Source organism: Somniosus microcephalus, chromosome 4 (assembly GCF_052327205.1).
Source record: "Somniosus microcephalus isolate GS21.2 chromosome 4, FLI_Smic_1.0, whole genome shotgun sequence".
Lineage (NCBI taxonomy): Eukaryota > Metazoa > Chordata > Chondrichthyes > Squaliformes > Somniosidae > Somniosus > Somniosus microcephalus.
The window spans coordinates 77272251-77285455 of NC_140990.1; the positions used below are offsets into that span (position 1 = coordinate 77272251).

The 13205-nt window shown below is 53.6% G+C and overlaps 1 pseudogene; it reads left to right on the top strand.

Annotated features, from left to right (window-relative positions):
* The first annotated feature begins 2136 nt into the window (after positions 1-2136).
* The window catches only part of LOC147119287 (rap guanine nucleotide exchange factor 2-like), a 127450-nt pseudogene continuing 116381 nt past the window's right edge, over positions 2137-13205 (top strand).

Sequence of the window (13205 nt, forward strand, 5' to 3'; positions counted from 1 at the left end):
GCCAGTTTTGTATCCAATGTGCCAAGGCACCCTGGATTCCATGGGCTCTTACCTTCTTGACCAGTCTCCTGTGCGGGACTTTATCGAAGGCCTTACTGAAATCCATGTATACCACATTCACTGCGTTACCCTCATCCACACACCTAGTCACCCCCTCAAAAAATTCAATCAAATTAGTCAGACATGATCTTCCCTTGACAAAGCCATGTTGACTATCCCTGATTAATCCTTGCCTCTCCAAGTGGAGACTAATTTTGTCCCTCAGAATTTTTTCCAATAATTTTCCTACCACTGATGTTAGGCTCACTGGCCTGTAGTTCCCCGGTTTTTCCCTACTCCCCTTCTTGAATAATGGTACTACATTAGCGGTTCTCCAGTCCTCTGGCACATCCCCTGTGGCCAGAGAGGTTCTGAATATATGTGTTAGAGCCCCCGCAATCTCGTCCTTTGCCTCACACAGCAGCCTGGGATACATTTCGTCCGGGCCTGGGGATTTATCCATTTTTAGGCCTGCTAAAACTGCAAATACCTCCTCCCTCTCAATGATAATATGTTCGAGCATATCACAGTCCCCCCGCCCTATTTCTATGTCTACATCGTCCCTCTCCATAGTGAAAACAGATGCAAAAAATTCATTTAGAACCTCTCCTACATCTTCCGGCTCCACACACAGATTGCCACTTTTGTCCCTAATGGGCCCTATTTTTTCCCTAGTTATCCTCTTACCCTTAATATACTTATAAAACATCTTAGGATTTTCCTTTATTTTGCTCGCCAGTGTTATTTCATGGCCCCTCCTTGATCTCCTAATTTCTTTTTTAAGTATCCCCCTGCACTTTTTGTACTCCTCTAGGGCTTCCTCCGTCTTTAGCCTTTTGTATCTGCCAAAAGCCCTCCTTTTTTTTCTAATCCATTCTCGTATATCCCCTGACATCCAAGGTTCCCTGTGGTTTTTGGAACCACCCTTGACCTTTACGGGAACATGTTGCCATTGTATGATCTCAATCTCCCTTCTGAAAGCCTCCCATTGCTCCGATGCGGATTTTCCTACAAGTAGCAGATCCCAGTCCATTTTGGCCAGATCCTGCCTTATCCTATTAAAATCGTCCTTCCCCCAATTTAGAACCTTTATTTCCGGCCCATCCCTGTCCTTTTCCATGACCACCTTAAATCTCACCATATTATGGTCACTGTCACCAAAGTGCTCACCTACTAGCACTTCTCCCACTTGGCCGGCCACATTCCCTAGAATTAGGTCTAGTACCGCCCCCTCTCTTGTAGGACCTTCTACATGCTGGCTCAAAAAGCTCTCCTGGATGCACTTTAAGAATTCTACACCCTCTGTGCCTTTCACACTCTGACTATCCCAGTTAATATTGGGGAAGTTGAAATCCCCCATTATTATTACCCTATTATTTGCACATTTCTCTGAGATTTGCCTACATATCTGTTCCTCTATCTCCCCCTGACTGTTTGGAGGCCTATAGTACACTCCCAGCAAAGTGCTTGCCCCCTTTTTGTTTTTAAGCTCCACCCATATGGCCTCATTAGAGGAACCTGCTAATATGTCATCCCTCCTTACTGCAGTAATTGACTCCTTAATTAATATTGCGACACCCCCTCCTCTTATACCTCCCCCTCTGTCTCGCCTGAAGATTCTGTACCCCGGAATATTGAGCTGCCAGTCTTGCCCCTCCCTCAACCATGTCTCCGTGATACCAACAATATCATACTCCCATGTGTTTATCAACACCTTCAGTTCATCCACCTTATTTGCAAGACTCCTTGCATTAAAATAGATGCCATCCAGCCTTGCCCTTGTATATTTGCCCTGTCTACCAAGCTGACTTGTTTTTTTCTCTATAATTGGCAGCACATCACCCCCTATTTCAGCTCCCCTCTGTATCCCATCCCCCTGCCAAGTTAGTTTAAACTCCCCCCAACAGTGCTAGCAAACCTCCCCGCAAGGATATTTGTCCCGCTCTGGTTCAGGTGCAACCCGTCCGACTTGTACAAGTCCCACCTTTCCCAGAAGCAGGCCCAGTGATCCAGGAAACTAAAACCCTCCCTCCTGCACCAACAAAAGCCTTGTCTTTTGCACTCATATGCTGGGCTGCACCATCGTTGAGGATAGAGATGTTCGTGGAGCCTCCTTCTGCTGTTAGTTGATTAATTGTCCTCCACCATTCATGACTGCATGTGGCAGGACTGCTGAGCTTTTTTGATCCTTTGGTTGTGGGATCACTTGGCTCTATCTATAGCATGCTGCTTCCATTGTTTAACATGCATGTAGTCCTGTGTTATGGCTTCACCAGGTGAGCACCTCATTTTTCGGTACACTTGGTGCTGCTCTTGGCATGCCCCTTGAAGCAGGGTTGGTCCCCTTGCTTGATGGTAATGGTAGAGTGAGGGCTATGCCAGGCCATGAGGATACAGATTGTGGTGGAATATAATTCCGCTGCCGCTGATGGCCCACAGTGCCTCATGGTTGCCCAGTTTTGAATGGCTAGATCTGCTCCGAATCTATCCCATTTATCACAGTGGTAGTGCTAAGCAATACAATGGAAGGTCTCCCCAGTTTGAAGACGGGACTTAGTCTCCACAAGGACTGTGCAGTGGCCACTCTGACCAATACTGTCATGGACAGATGCATCTGCGGCAGGTTAATTGGTGAGGATAAGGTCAAGTAGGTTTTTGCCCTCGTGTTGGTTCCCTCACCACCTGCCACAAGCCCATTCTAGCAGCTGTGTCCTTCAGGACTTGGGCAGCTCGGTCAGTGGTGGTGCTACCGGGTCACTCTTGGTGATGGGCATTGAAGTCCCCCACCCAAAGTATATTCTGTGCCCTTGCTACCCTCAGTGCTTTTTCCAAGTGGTGTTCAGCATGAAGGAGTACTGATTCATCAGCTAAGGGAAGGCGGTAGATGGTAATCAGCAGGAGGACTCCCAGGGCCACGCCCTCCACACTGTATACCTCTGTGCCGCCACCTCTAGTTTTGTCTGTCTTGCCAGTGGGACAGGGCACATTCAGAGATGATGATGGAGGAGTCTGGGATGTTAGCTGATAGATATGATTCTGTGAGTATGACTATGTCAGGGCGTTGCTTGTCTAGTCTATGGGACAGCTCTCCTAATGGAAGGTATTTGTCCAGCATTGGCTACAGTAATTTCTGTTAACTGTAGGCCCAAAGACTTTCTGTCATGACGTTTTCAACTAGTATGTGGTTTCAATAGATTCTGGCCTAGAAATTCATTGTAGCCACTTTTGGGGCGGTAAAGTCGGGCGGCCGCTAAAGTTTGCGCCCGCCGCCAAATCGAGGCCACTTCTCCGATATTCATTAGCTTCGCCCTAAGAGTTTGCTCGAGCGCTAAAACTGGCAATGCATGCCTCTCTTTAGGCGCGAAGCCGGAGGTGCTGAGCGAGAGCGCCGAGGCCGGGCGCAGCGCAGGTGCGGCCATCTCGTGATTGACAGCAGATACCCTGGCGCCGGCCAGCTCTTAAGGGGGAAGGGTCGACTTTGTCTGCTGCCACGCCCTGGATAGTGGAGCCCTCCAGCTAGGCCTGAACACTGCTGCTGGACCCAAATAGCGCCTGAAGCCATGCAGAAGGCCCGTGAACGAGCCCAGCGCTTCTCAGAGCGTGATCTGAGTGTGCTGGTTGGTGGTGTGGAGAAGAGGCGCCATATTTTGTACCCGGACAATGGCAGGAAGGCGCCGGTCCGCGCCTACCGGAGAGCCTGGAGGCATGTCGCCAGCAAGGTGTCAGCCAACAGCGAGGTCCCCAGGACCGGTGTCCAATGCCGCAAAAAGTTTAATGACCTCACGCGGATTGTCAGGGTGAGTACCCTTTCCAGTGACCTCCTCATCCTTGCATGTGCACCTCACATTATGGGCAAAGGGACCTGAAAGCCCTAATGGCCAGCCCTCATCCAGCAGCTATGGGACAGGCATGAACATCAATTGCACATTCTGCACTTAACACACTGGCCAAGCTATTCCACCATGGGAGGCAGTGCACACAAGATCAGGGCGACACACTGGCCAGGCTATTCCACCATGGGAGGCAGTGCACACAAGATCAGGGCGACACACTGGCCAGGCTATTCCACCATGGGAGGCAGTGCACACAAGATCAGGGCGACACACTGGCCGGGCTATTCCACCATGGGAGGCAGTGCACACAAGATCAGGGCTACACACTGTACTTAGAGGCCGTCCTTTCTCTTGCAGGCCAAGCTGGCCAATAACAGGAAGAGCCGGACTGCGACCGGGGGAGGCCGACCCCAGATCCAGCCGCTCACCGAGCTGCAACATCGCGTGGAGCGCATCATGGGTGGCCGGGTGATTGGCCCCGTTGCATGTGGAGATGCCGACCCTGTTCTGGGCACCAATGGTAAGGACATCACCTTTTGGACCTCTCTCGTCCCACTTGCGCATCAGATCTACATCCTTTGCCACTGTCCGACCAATGCGCTGAATGCCACCACTCATGCATCCCTCGCTGACGCCCTCTCCTCACTCTAAAGCTACTCTTGTGCCTTCCTGCTTTCAGATGGTGAGGAGGAGGTCCCTGAACTTGCCAGTGACAGCCCCTCAGAAGAGGAGGAGGAGGAGGAGCAAGAGGAAGGCGGCCCATCAGGGGAACCCTCAGCCGCGGCAACCCATGCCAATGTAGGGGACACGTCTTCCCTGGAGGGGAGCGTGGCGGAAGTGTCGGAGGGGAGGGGAGCTCATGGGACCTGCGGCCTGCAGAAATGTGGGAGGGGGGTGCCAGCTCGGCGGCCTTCTCCCCAGAGGGGGGAAGGGTCGGAGGGGAGTCCAATTGCTGGGCCCAGCGGCGTCCAGCAACGCAGGAAGGGTCGGCCAGCTCGGCGGCCTTCTCCCCAGAGGGAGAGTCCGGCCTCCAGTCCGAAGATGGTCTTCGCCAAGGAGATGGAACGCCTCGAGGACTTGTCCGCGGACTCGGAGTGCCGGCTCATGGGGGTAGTGGCACGGTTGCCTGAGGCCATCGAGTCCCTCTCTCGGAGTGTCACCGACGTCGGGGCCTCACAGGCCATCAGTTTGGCGGAATTCGGGGCAGAGCAGGCAGCGAGTCGGGCGGCATTCGGGGCAGCTCAGGCAGCGAGTGGGCAGCTGATCAGTGGTGCCGTGCAGTCACTGGGTGCTCTGATGAGGTCACTGAACAGGTCAACACGGGCACTCACTGCTGCCACGCTCGCTCTGTCAGCCAGGCATCGCCAGGGCACCCGGCATGCTGCAGCAGCACAGCGGTCTGTCCCTCGGCAGATTGGTGCGCATGCTGCAGTGCTGGCCCGGGCGAGTGCCAGTGTCTCAGGCGAGCAGCGAGCGCCTACCATCCGCCAGCTTGCCCCCATTCCTCCAGCCGCCACTGCCACTCCCCCAGTGGAGCTGCCAGGAGCTGCTGCAGCGACTGATGCTGGCCAGCCACAGCTGCAGCATTCAACAGCCGCCCGCTCGACGGCCAGACCTCGACTAGGCCGACCCCCAAGGGCATCTGCCGTCATGACATGTGCCCCTCTGGAGCCTGCCCCCAGCCTTGCAGCAGCCAATGGCCTTACTTTGAGGAGGAGCAGCAGGGTGGGCAGGGGCCACACAAAGATGGCCAAGGCATCGCCCTAGCGGGCCAAAAAGTCGAATGTGTGGCCAGTTGTGTTTGTTTTTTGAGGCCGAGAATTGGATGTTTGTTTTTTGAGGCCGAGGATGTGATGTTTGTTTTTTACGAAGGCCGAGGATGACGGCCATTTTAGTTGCACTGTTTTGTTAATCCTCTCCAGGTTGTGGGAGCGAGTAATGTGTTTGAGTGTTTTTTGGGGGTTTCGTCTGTTTTTGGTTTTCATGTGGGAAGGGCCCTGAGTTTGTACAATAAAGCATTTTATTTATTAACATTGTCCATGTTTGATCTTTGAAGTGTTTGTTGCCTTAACCGGCTGAGGGCTTGCGGAGCGGCTGCAATCATGTTCTTTCATTGGCACAAGCCATTCCCTGACAGGGGGCCTAGAAGTGACGTTCAATAAGCCGCCGACGGGCGGCCCTTGGACCTTCTGCCTCCCTCCTGGGCTGGTACTCCTCGTCCTCCTCCTCCTCATGCTCCTCCTGCTCCTCCTCCTGAGGTGGGGGTCCAACGTGAGGTGGCAGTGCCTGAGTCCTGCGGATAGCCAGGTTGTGCAGCATGCAGCAAACGACGACGAATTGGGAGACTCGCTCCTGCGAATACTGGAGGGCTCCCCCGGAGCGATCGAGACAGCGGAACCGTTGCTTGAGGATGCCGATTGTTTGTTCTATGATGTTCCTAGTCGCTTGATGGCTCTCGTTGTATGCCTCTTCAGCAGGGGTCGTGGGCGCGCGGAGCGGGGTCATGAGCCAGGTACACAAAGGATAGCCTTTGTCCCCGATAAGCCATCCTCTTGGGGGAGGCTGTGCCTGGAACATGTCAGCCACAGTTGTCTGTCGCAGGATAAAGGCATCGTGGCTGCTGCCTGGAAAGCGGGCATTGACAGCTAGGATGCGCTGCCTGTGGTCACACACCAGCTGTACGTTGAGGGAATGGTAGCCCTTCCGGTTGCGGTAATCCTCGGCATGCTCCAGAGGTGCCCGCAAAGCCACATGCGTGCAGTCAATGGCGCCCTGCACCATGGGGAAGCCCGCTATTCTTGCAAATCCCACTGCACGCTGCTGCTGCTTGTCCAGGGTCATGGGGAAGGAGATGAATTGATGTCTCCTTCTGAAAAGGGCTTCGGTCACCTGGCGGATGCAGCAATGCACGGCGAACTGGGAGATGTTAGCGATGTCCCCAGCAGCGGATTGGAAGGAGCCGGTGGCATAGAAGTTGAGAGCCACCGTCACCTTCACTGCCACCGACAGAGACGTCCTGCGCATCAGCTGTGGCTGCAGATCTCTCTGAAGCAGCTGGCAGATGTCTGCAAGCACCTCCCTTCTGAATCGCAGCCTCCTTACACACATCGCGGCAGACATGGTCAGATAGGAGGACTGCTGGCGGTATACCCTGGGTGGGTAAGGCCTCAGTTGGCGACGCCTGTTGCCCCCTCTGCGTCTAGCCAGGGCTGCCACTCTCTCACGGCGTCTGTAAGCCCTTCTGGCATAAGGCTGAAAGTCAGCGTTGGCACCCAATGCAGCCCCCATTATATGCTGGCAAACACTGAGCTCTCAATGAAGGCAAAGATAATTGCTAAGCTCTGGCCTGAGCCAAAAATACCTGTCCTAGTGTTGGTCCAAACCAGTAAGCTCTCCTCCTTGGTCTCCCTCCAAAAAACCGTTGCACAAGAGTGAATGCTGCAAAATGGCTGGCCTTTATAGTGCAGGGTAAGTGCCCTTTAATTAGCACTCCCCGCGGCCCGCCTCGGCTGTGTACCGTTCCACTTCACAGTCGTTAGGGCCGCCCGGCGCACAATGGCCCGGCGCGAGTGAAGTTCCGGTTTGGGGCGCACAAAGGGCGTTGCACTAGTAAATGACGTCATGATCTGCGCGCGCAGCAGGGCGCGCGCTAAGACTTTGCGCCGGCGCTAAATGTGTACTGAAGTTGGGGCGAGGCGCAGATTGCGCTGCGCCCGGGCGCTAAGCGCCTAGCGCTCAAGATCTACTCCTCCTAAGGTGCTAACGGCTGGCGCGCCCAACTGAATTTCTAGGCCTCTATGTTTAGCCACTGAATATATAATTAATCCTATGTTGGGGGAGCAAATAATTCAGTCACTTTTTAAGTGTCTGAACTGTAGAAGAAACCTTTTTGTGAAATATATTCAATTTTCAGAAGCTACGAATGAGTGTTCATAATAAAATAATGAATTATATGAAATGTATTTTTTGATTTTAATAAGATTAGTAATTATAAGCATGAAGGATCTTTCAATACTCAGTACTATTTAATCAAGCAGCTTTCTCCTTGTAGAGGTGTTGTTACTCATACAGCTAATCTGTAATTCTATGTCTAATTTAAGGAAACCATATATTTTAAAAAACAGCCTTAGTAGTAGCACTTGTTGGGATTAAATGTCTTTGACTGCCTCAGTTATACACTCAGAAATATGGAGCATAATATGTGGCTTTTATCTCTCAGGGCATTTATGTTAAAAAAGGGTTTCTAGTTTCAAAATATTTACGGATCTGATAGGTTATGGATTGGGGCGCACTGACCATGTTGGAAATTGGGAGATTTCTGGAGCTCTCACTTGAATGATTCCCCCCCTTCTCTATGAGAATCCCAAAGAATCCCATGCCATTTTGGGGGAGTCAATCTGCCCCTGGTTATAGAGTTAGAAAATTTAAGTAAATTCCTAACATTTATTAAAATTGATTTCTTTATTACTTGAGCGACGAGTGTGGTAGTTGCAAGGAGGAAATAGTCACGGCTCTCCTCACTGAATATACTATAGACTAAACTACCTCTCAGCCTGTGAACCTACAGAAGTATAACTAGCATTACTACATGGTGTAAATATCCCTAATGCTATCACATTTTCTGTGCTCCTTGGCAGTTTCTGCGCATAGCCCAGCAAGACTATTGTCGAATCCTCAACCAGATAGAAAAGAATATGCAGAAAGTCGAGAGTGAGAGAGAGATCGTTATGGTAAAAGAACAATGAGAGTTGGATCGCACTGGAACCAGGGAAGGGCATATCATCATAAAGGTAAGCAGAATGTTTAAACACATCAGAAACTAACACTGGTCTAAAAAAAGTGCTCATCAATTGATATACCTATCAATTCCTCCAATAAAAGGCGAAGAGTTACGAAGGTGACTAAAGGTTTTTATTGACTAAATAACAGAGCCCACTCTCGTGGGTGATCCGATCCAAGCAGGAGGAATACCAGCCAGTCGCTCACCTTTATACCTGGCCTGGTGGGTGGAGCCAAGGCAGAGTCGGCAGTGGTCATCCCAGGTATAGCAGTGTGGCAAGAGGCGACCTCGTACCGTGATACAATAGTGGTCAGTGATACAGTTATAACGAACAGTGGTGAACAGTGCTAACTACTAACAGTGATACGATAGTGAACGTGGTTTACCACATTCACCCCTTGTTTAGAATTAAGTCCGGCGGGGTGAAGTGTACTACCAATTCTGGTAGGTCAGTCTGTCCGGAGGCTTCGTAAGCCTCTCCGATCGCCGCAGCGGTGGTGTTGCCTTATCCGGTGCTGGTGCCTTATCCGGTGTTGATGCTGGTGTTTGCGTGGTCGGCGAGGGCTCGTGGGGTTCCGGCATGCCGTCTACCTCGGCTGAGGTTGGGGGGGGTGGTGGCGGTGTTTCCGGATCGGCTGAGGGTGCGAGGTCTCGTAGGGAGACAGTGTCCTCCCGCCCATCTGGGTACGCCACGTAGGCGTACTGGGGGTTGGCGTGCAGGAGGTTCACCCTCTCGGCCAGGGGGTCCGTTTTATGGGCCCTCACGTGTTTCCGCAGCCAGACCGGCCCCGGGGCGGTCAGCCAGGTTGGTAGAGTGGTTCCCGTAGTCGACTTCCTGGGGAAAACGAACATTCGTTCATGGGGGGTGGTGTTAGTGGCCGTGCAAAGTAATGACCGGATGGAGTGCAGCGCTGTCGGGAGGACTTCTTGCCAGCGGGGGGTTGGGAGGCCCTTAGACTTTAAGGCTAAGAGGACGGCCTTCCATACCGTCGCGTTCTCTCTTTCCACCTGACCGTTACCTCTGGGGTTGTAGCTGGTGGTCCTGCTTGCTGCAATACCTCTCTCTAGGAGGAATTGCCGGAGTTCCTCGCTCATGAAGGAGGAGCCCCGGTCGCTGTGTATATAGTTCGGGAACCCGAACAAGGCGAAGAGGGCATTCAGGCACTTAATGACCGTGCTACTGGTCATGTCGGGGCAGGGGAAGGCAAAGGGGAAACGGGAGTACTCATCAACGATGTTGAGGAAGTACACATTACGGTCAGAGGATGGGAGGGGCCCCTTAAAGTCGATGCTCAGGCGCTCGAAGGGGCGGGTGGCCTTGATCAGGCTTGCTCGGTCCGGCCTATAGAAGTGCGGTTTGCACTCCGCACAGGTCTGGCAGTTCCTGGTCATGGTCCTGACCTCCTCGATGGAGTAGGTCAGGTTGCGGGCCTTAATGAAATGGTAGAGTCTGGTGACTCCGGGGTGGCAGAGCTGGTCGTGGAGGGTCTGAAGCCTATCGATATGCGCGCTGGCGCATGTCATTCGTGAAAGGGCATCAGGGGATTCGTTCAGCTTGCCTGGCCGGTACAAGATCTCATAATCGTAGGTGGAGAGCTCGATTCTCCATCTCAAAATCTTGTCATTCTTGATTTTGCCCTTCAGCTTGTTATTAAACATGAAAGCCACCGAACGCTGGTCGGTGAGGAGGGTAAATCGTTTGCCTGCCAGGTAGTGCCTCCAGCGCCGTACTGCCTCCACGATCGCCTGGGCCTCTTTCTCGACCGACGAATGTCGGATCTCGGGGCCCTGTAGGGTCCTTGAGAAGAAGGCCACTGGCCTCCCCTCCTGGTTTAGGGTGGCGGCTAAGGCGAAGTCGGATGCGTCGCTCTCCACCTGGAAGGGGATGGACTCGTCCACTGCGTGCATCGTGGCCTTGGCTATGTCTCCCTTAATGAGGGAGAAGGCCACGCACGCCTCCTCCGTGAGGGGGAAGGAAGTGGCTTTCAGGAGGGGTCTGGCTTTGTCCGCGTAATTGGGTACCCATTGGGCATAGTAGGCGAAAAGCCCCAGGGTTCTCCTAAGTGCTTTAGGGCAGTGGGGGAGGGGTAGCTCCATGAGGGGGCGCATTCTTTCTGGGTCGGGGCCGATGATTCCGTTCTCCACTACGCAGCCGAGGATGGCAATGCACGTGGTGTTAAACACGCATTTCTCCTTATTGTAGGTGAGGTTCAGCCGTTGGGCCGTACGGAGGAATTTCTCCAGATTCGCGTCATGTTCCTGCCGGTCGCGGCCGCAGATAGTGACGTTATCTAGGTAGGGGAATGTAGCCTGCAGTTCGTTCTGGTCAACCATCTGGTCCATCTCCCTTTGGAAGACCGAGACCCCATTAGTGACACCGAAGGGGACCCTAAGGAAGTGGTATAGGCGCCCATTCGCCTCGAAGGCGGTATACTGGCGGTCCTCAGGGTGGATAGGGAGTTGGTGGTAGGCCGACTTCAGGTCGATGGTCGAGAATACTTTATACTGTGCAATCTGATTGACCATGTCAGATATGCGGGGGAGGGGGTATGCGTCCAGCTGGGTATATCTGTTTATGGTCTGGCTGTAGTCGATGACCAGGCGGTTTTTATCGCCGGTCTTTACGACTACGACCTGGGCACGCCAGGGGCTGCTGCTCCCCTCGATAATGCCCTCTTTCAGGAGGCGCCGCACCTCAGAGCTAATGAAGGCTCTGTCCCCGGCGCTATACCGCCTGCTCTTGGTAGCGACGGGTTTGCAGTCAGGGGTAAGGTTAGCAAACAGAGAGGGTGGCGGGACCTTGAGGGTGGAGAGGCTGCAGGTGTTACGCGGTGGGCGGTTTAACGTTTGCTGGTTGTTGACTGTGAGTGGGGGGAGGGGTCCACCGTATGCTAGGGTTACGCTTTGGAGGTGGGATTGGAAGTCCAGCCCTAGTAGGACGGCAGCGCAGAGATGGGGGAGGACGAGGAGTTTAAAGTTTTTATACTCCGTGCCCTTAACCGACAGGGTCACGACACAGTAGCCGCTGATGTCCGTGGCGTGGGACCTCGATGCCATCGAGATTCGGCTGCGCGTTGGTAGGACAGAGAGGGAGTAGTGGCTCACCGTGTCTGGGTGGATGAAGCTCTCCGTGCTTCCGCTGTCGAACAGGCAGGTCGTGGCGTGGCCGTTCACTTTGATGTCCATCATTGACTTGGACAGATGGTGCGGGCGGGCTTGGTCCAGGGTGACGGAAGCTAGTGTGTAGCTGAGCGAGTCGTTGTCATCTGCGGGCGAGGCGGTCGGGCGTGGTGAGTAAAATGGCGTCTCCCACGAGGTAGGGCAAAATGACGGAGAAGATGGCTGCCCCCGTAGCTCACATGAGGCACTATTGGGGTCGGTTGCCTTAATCAAAGATGGCCGCCCCATGACTCATGTGTGGGGATGCTGGCCTCAGTTGCCCTAAACAAAGATGGCCACCCCCATGACTCATGTGTGGGGATGCTGGCCTCAGTTGCCCTAAACGAAGATGGCCGCCCCCATAGTTCGCATGCGGCACTGCTGGCCTCTGAGGATCCGCTCCTGCAGGCCTTGGAGAAGTGGCCTTTCTTCAGGCAGGTTTTGCATATGGAGTTCTTGGCTGGGCAGCGCGACCTCGGGTGCTTCTCCTGGCCACAAAAAAAACAGCCGGCGGCCCGATCGCGGATGCCCGATGTCGGGGCCGGTGCCGGGGGTGGCGGGGCCGGTCGGGTCCGGGACGCCGACGCAGAGGTAGGTCCCGGGGGCGGCGCTGGGAAGGGTGCCGTGGTAGGGGTCGGGCCCGAGTCCCAGGGTCGCGAGCAGTACCTGGTGAATGCTTCCTGATCTTGGTGGGCCACTTCCAGGGAGATAGCGAGGGCTTCAGCTTTTTCCATGCTGAGGTCTTTAGCTTCCAGCAGTCTTTGCCGCGAGTACTCGGACCGTAGGCCTTTCAGGAATGCGTCGCGGATATTATCTTCAGTATTTTCGGCTGCCGACACCGATTTAAAGTCACAGTTCCTGGCGAGTGCATATAGCGCCTGTGAGAATTCGGCTACTGATTCTCCTGGCTGTTGCGGCCGTGATCTTAGGAGGTGCCTAGCGTACATGTAGTTTACCGGGGTCCGGTACTTCTGTTTCAGCAGGTTGATGGCGGTCTCGTAGGTAGTCATGTCCTCGATGAGAGTGTATACTCTCGGGCTCAGTTGTGCCTGCAGGACACTTAGTTTGGATGCCTGAGGGACGCTGGATTCTCTCAGGTATGATTCGAAGCAGACCAGCCAGTGTTTAAAGTCTGCGGCTGAGTTTGCTGCTCGTGGGTTCAGGTCCAGGTACGGCGGTCTGAGGGCTCGCAGCCAAGCTGGCTGGTGTGGCTGTGCTCCTGGGAGCTGCGCTGGTGGCTCCTCCGCCGGTTGTGACTCGTTGTCGGACATCATTAAATTTAGTCAATAAAATTGATATACCTATCAATTCCTCCAATAAAAGGCGAAGAGTTACGAAGGTGACTAAAGGTTTTTATTGACTAAATAACAGAGCCCACTCTCGTGGGTGATCCG